Consider the following 6,282-nt stretch of genomic DNA (forward strand, 5'->3'; position numbering starts at 1 on the left):
TTTATTACCAACAATATCATTAAAAACCTAGGCATTAGAAGGTCAAATATTCATCATATGAAGACTTGAAAATTGATAAATATTCCTACAGAAGGAAAGTTTATCATTTCTGCATTTCTATGACTTCAGCGTGGAGTTCAGAACAAAATAAGGTAAAATCACTGCATTACACAGGTGTCTACCAAGTATCATGAGCTCAAGTTCCAAGTTGCAACATATTACATTTCTGCTACCAAAACATTCTATTGGAATGGTCTGCTGTAGACGAAAGACTTTTTCCTGTGCACTAATGTCGCTGTCACTGTGTGTTCAATGCATCCCTATTCTGAAAGCCTCATCATTGAAGATGAGTGATTAAATATACCAGAAAATGCCCAGAATGTACCCACAAGAATGGCTTTTATTTTTCCAACTCCATAATAATTTGTTACATTTTCACAGCAGTGGGTTGCATATGCCACAGTATGGTCAACAGTTTGATCTTGCGGGAGCTGAAAACCTAACCAACTCCAGGCTTTCCTCATTTTGCGACAGTAGACAAATAAAAACTCTACTAATACCAAGGGAAAAGAGCCTTGAGCAAAGCTGCTGTACTTTTCAATAGTCTGACAGGTCTTACCTAAGGTAAGCTTGACTCTTTATTCTACAGTGGACTCCTGTTATAACAAAGTCCTCGGGACCGGCGGTTTTCTTTCGTTATATCGAAATTTTGTTACAACCGAACAAATAAAAAATAAACATAGAGCCAATAACGTTGCAGCCTGAATTTTTAATTCGTTGTAACCGGAATTTCGTTATAACTGTGTTTGTTGTAACAGGAGTGCACAGTACCTGTATTTCATATTTCTGCGATCGTTATTACATGAGATAGTGCTCATGCATGTGCAGTCGATTTACCGCGCATGTTGTATGCACTGGGAAAGCAACTTTTCCTCGGCAGTCAAAATAACTACTTTCGGTGTGTTTCTTGGGTCACCGGTCCATTAAAAAAATTTTCATTGGGAGAGAAATTCTCCTTTGTATCCCATTCAAAGAATCCTGCAAAATTGTGGTGACATATTTTGACAATCTAAGTTTTTCCCGCCGTGATCCATGAACAAGATGGCAACACTGGTAGGCAACACCACTACTCAAAACATGACGACTTTGAACCTTTCGATACTGAGAACATGGGTAAATGCCCTATGATGGATGAGGCTGAATCAGCCCAAGAAGAGGGAGATAATGCACTTGGAGATGAAATCCTGTTCACGAAGAAATTTGCAATCCCAACTGGGGTTGGGGATGCTATTCACAAGGATTTGGCAAAGTTGGAACTATACCTCATGTCTCACCATCAGCTCGAGGACAATATGCAGGAGGAAGCTGGGGGTAGGTAAACACCCTCCCCCAAGTAACTGCACCCCTCTGTGCTGCCCCAAAGTGAACGCACCAAGTTTGGGAAAATCTGTCTTCACGCACAAGAAGCCGAGACTTCAAACTACCACGTATCCAACCAAGCTGTTGACGAGAGGACTCACAGCATACATGTACATTCAAACTCTGTCTCCTGAAAGCCTAACAGAAACTCAACAGAATGTGCCAGCATTGCTTTGCAATGCAAATTTTGAGGTCAACTGCAATACGAAAAGAACAAATCACGCCAGAAATGAATGCTAAGTACTCGTAACTCTGCAAACTAGTTACTCTGGTTTAATAGTCATAGCCTTCTTGGTGACGACTTTACAAAGAGAGTAAAAGACCTTACAGAACAGCAAAGAGCTGCAGCTGGTGTGGTGCGTGGACGACGTATGCCACGGCCCCAGTACCATCCGTACAGGAACCAAGCGTCCGAATCAAACACCTATAACAGTCCCGCATACAAGGATGGAACAGTGCCACTGGCACACCAGGAACCTTCGCAAGTAGTCAGCTCTCAAGTGGGAACTACGACAGGCCTTTGTTAGGACAGGGAATGCAGACTGGCAGACCATACCGAGCACGAGCTCCACCTCACACTCAAACCATGAACATGCTGAAACAGCCTCTACCCTCCCAGCAGCCACAGGCAGCAAGGAGAAAGTAGCTACACCACTATCCAAAGAGGTAGGTAGCACATACAGATATTTTGAGAATACTAAGAATTATGCTTCTACATATACATGTACACTTGATCAAGAGTGCCTATCAAATATGCCTGTTGGAAGTCGATTGTCTCATTTCTACTGCAGATGGTGTAATTTAACATCAGATTAATTTCTGCTAGCAGTGGTGCAAAGATAATGAGATTCAGTTTGATCTTTCAAAAGAGGCCCCTACACAAAATAAGCCCCTCTATGAATAAAGAAAAGAGTCCAGCAGAAATGAAACAGATCATAAAAGGGATCCTGACTCTGCAAAGCAAAAAACTTTGCTGAACCTTGCTCTTTCGAAGAGGAAGAATTCCTCTCAAACATATTTACGAGACCCAAGAAAGATGGGGGGGGGGGGGGTACTCGTATGATCTTGGACCCATCAGAACTCAATGAAAGCCTGAATGTACAGCACTTCAAAATGGACAACATCTACACTGCTACGCATCTGATTTCCCTGCAGTGCAATCTTGCATCAATCAACCTCCGAGACGCATATTATTCCATACCAATAGCTCCAAGCAGTGGAAAGTACATGAGATTCATGTGGCAGGGTGAGTGCTATCACTATCGTTTAAGATGTACACTTGTATTTGGAAACAAATGTTGACAGTGCGATCGTTCGATTGAAAGAATTGGGTGATTGACTAGTCTATTTGAAGCCATTTTTGTTTTTGTATACTCTTTAGATCTACATTTAAATCCCAATATATAAAAAATGGAGTGACAAAATCAGTATTTTGCAGAGGGCATGTCTCAGGTATATTCTACAAATATAGTAAACATAATACTCAGGGAATTGGCTCACTTTAAAATTGATGACAAAAATTGGCTTCCTAGTCTTCCAATAATCACCTCACAGTGTCTGTAAAATATAGTGCTCTCCTGTAAAGAACATGGTCATTGTAGTGTCTGAGCATATTATATTTTGCTACCTCAAAGACACCATACTTTGTATCATGCCGTGTGCCGAGAAGTGTGCTGCTAAGTTCGGAAAATAAATGGCAACCGTTCGCGTATGCCGAACGTACATGTAGTGGTGATCGTCCCCCAAAGTCTCGTTCTTCTAATGATCTAGTGTACGAACCACAATATCACAATGGCGACGAGGATGAAAAGCAAATAATATACGGGCGCAAGATGTGTTTGGCATAAGTCTATTCTCGGCTCGCGGTAAGTCACATTTTTCAGCATGGTTTCGCAGCACGCGGGCATGCCGAATATCCTATGTTTCGATCCCACGTAGGACCCCACATCACTGCTCATCCAATGGGAACGGTGGCCTCGAAGACTTGAAGGGGCTATGGCCGGGTTTGGAATCACCGCCAGCAAGCGCAAAAAGGCCCTACTGCTTCACTTTGGCGGAGAAGCACTGCAGGACATTTTCGACACACTTACCACAGACAGCGAGCAACAGAGTTCAACAGGCCGGGAGCAAGATGAACGTGAGTACAACGCAGCAAAACTTGCCCTAACAAAGTATTTCACGCCAAAGGAAAATGTTGTCTATGAAACGATCATCTTTCGACGTACTACACAGCAACCCGACAAAACGGTTGATCAATATTGCACAAGACTAAGGCAACTAGCCATGTGACATGGATCGAGATTTGAAAACGCAAATAATCAAAGGCTGCTCATCAAGGCAGCTATGCCACAAAGCCCTTGAGAAGGACACAACACTCGCCGAACTATTCAAATTAGCTAGATCACTGTCTCTATCGGCAGCTCGTGCTGTAGATGTTGAGAAGGGCGATAGTGCACAGTCACGTGTTAATTAAGTGGACAAAGCGAATCTCAAACAGCGTCATAGCTTTTCCTTTCAAGCAAACCAGTGGCAACAGCAGTCAGCTAACAGCACCAAACAGTGTTTCTACTGTGGGGGAGACTACCAACACTCCAACATTTGCCCAGCGAGAGGGAAAACATGTAAAAGCTGTGGAAAGAGAGATCACTTCGCAAAAGTTTGTAGATCATCATCATCAGGAAGCAAGCCCTGAGCTAAGAGAACATACGCTCAGGGTGACAGAAAATGGAAGCCTCGACACATTTGTGAGTTGACGACATCTGATGATGCAAATGAAGTTGACACGAAGCGTGATGACGACGCGGACTACAGCTTTGTGATCAAACAGAGGAATGACAAATGTCCCCGTGTGTCAGTCAATCTTCAGGAGACTGATATCAATATGTTGATAGATATCAGATCGTCTGTCAACGTGATGAGTTCTGATTGCTACAAGCAGTTAGCGAAGTGTCCCGTGCTAGGTCACAACAAGAATGCATGAATTTACGCATACAATGTATAGCAACGCACCACTCGACATTTGCGGTACGTTCAATACGATGCTCGCATTCAATAACAGTAGCACATCTGCAAAATTCTACGTTGTGAATGGTGATTCCGACACCCTCTTGAGTTTCGAAACAGCTTCAGAGCTACACATCGTCGAAATTACATACGCCATTCAGTCTGACGACCACATCGTGTCGCGATACGCTGATCTGTTCCAAGGCTTGGGCAAGCTCAAAGAGGTGACGTGCAAGTTGCACGTTGATGACACAATAAAGCCTATGGCCCAGCCACATCGACGGATTAAATTCCACGTCTGCAAACAGACAGAAAAGGAACTACAGCAATTGCTAGACTTAGACATCATCGAAGCTGTTGGCGATGAGCCAACACCTTGGGTCTCTCCTATACAAGTCATGAAAAAGCCCAAGAGCCCCAACCAGATACGCATATGTGTGGATATGAGAGCTCCGAATAAAGCGTGAACGCCATCTAACCCCCACGATCGACGAAATCATATCGAAAGTAAATGGATCAACTCACTTTGCTAAGTTGGATCTGAATGCAGGCTACCACCAAATTGAACTGGCAGAAGAGTCTCGTTTTCCTACTGTCTTCTCCACCCATATCGGTTTGTTCAGGTACAAGACGATAAATTTCAGAGTGAACCAGCAGCTGAGGTCTTCCAAAGACTCATTCAAACCACTCTCAGCAGGCTCGACGGAGTGCTAAATATCAGTGATGATATACTGATATTTGCCCAATAACAAGACGAGTTGAATGTCAGGCTTGAACAGTGCTTGAAACGACTGCGTGACAACAACCTCACATTGAACAGGGATAAGTGTGAGTTTTGCAAGCAAAAGGTAGAAGTCTTTGGGCATGTGCTGAGCGTTGATGGTGTGTCCCCAGACCCGAAGAAAGTTCAGGTGATCACCAAAGCGACAGATCCTACTAGTGTCCACGAAGTGAGAAGCCTACTAGGACTTATCAACTATTGTGGCAGGTTCATACCTGACCTGGCCCCACTGTCCGCTCCTCTACGTAATCTCACCAAAAGCAATGCCAAGTGGCAGTGGACATCCGAGCACAAGAAAGCGGTACGAGACATCAAACATAGACTCGCATCAGGATGCACCAAGGCGTAATATGACCCCAGAAAAGCGACGCAATTGCTAGTCGATGCAAGCCCAGTTGGTGTAGGTGCCGTGCTCGCTCATCAAGACAAAGATGGGAAGCTGTCAGTAGTCGCACTCGCAAGCCAATCGTTGACTGAAATCGAACAAGAGATACTCCCAAATCGAGAGAGAAGTGCTCTCAATCGCGTGGGGCATCCAGCACTTTCACCTGTACCTGTATGGGAATGCGTTTGATGTGATTACGGATCACAAGCCGCTAGTTACCATCTTCAATAACCCGCACAGCAAGCCGCCCACAAGGATTGAAAGATGGTTGCTAAAGCTACAGGAATATGATTTCAACGTGAGCTATCACACGGGAAAGTCAAACCCAACTGACTACCTGTCACGACACCCGCTCGCAAACTCTAGTCCCACGAGTCACAAGGAGAAAACTGCTGAGCAACATGTCAACTATGTGAGTGTTAACACGGTCCCAAGACGATGACCACGAGCGAAATCCAGGATGGAACAACGCAGGACGTCATGTTGAAGAGAACAAGGTTTAGCCAAAAGACTGGCAACAATTGAAATAGAGCAGAAAGTCATCTGCATTAGCTTGAAGAGTTTGAAAGTTGTTTAGTACCTCGAGCTACCAAGAGGTTGACTTTGTTAGTAGTTTGTTGTAGTGTTTTGAAACTGGTATCTGTTTCACTAGTAATAAGTTTGAGTTAACAGTTGTGTATTTAGTGCTTATGCA

Source organism: Diadema antillarum, unplaced genomic scaffold, assembly GCF_040938485.1.
Source record: "Diadema antillarum isolate AM-2024a unplaced genomic scaffold, OU_Dant_1.0 scf00000178, whole genome shotgun sequence".
NCBI lineage: Eukaryota > Metazoa > Echinodermata > Echinoidea > Diadematoida > Diadematidae > Diadema > Diadema antillarum.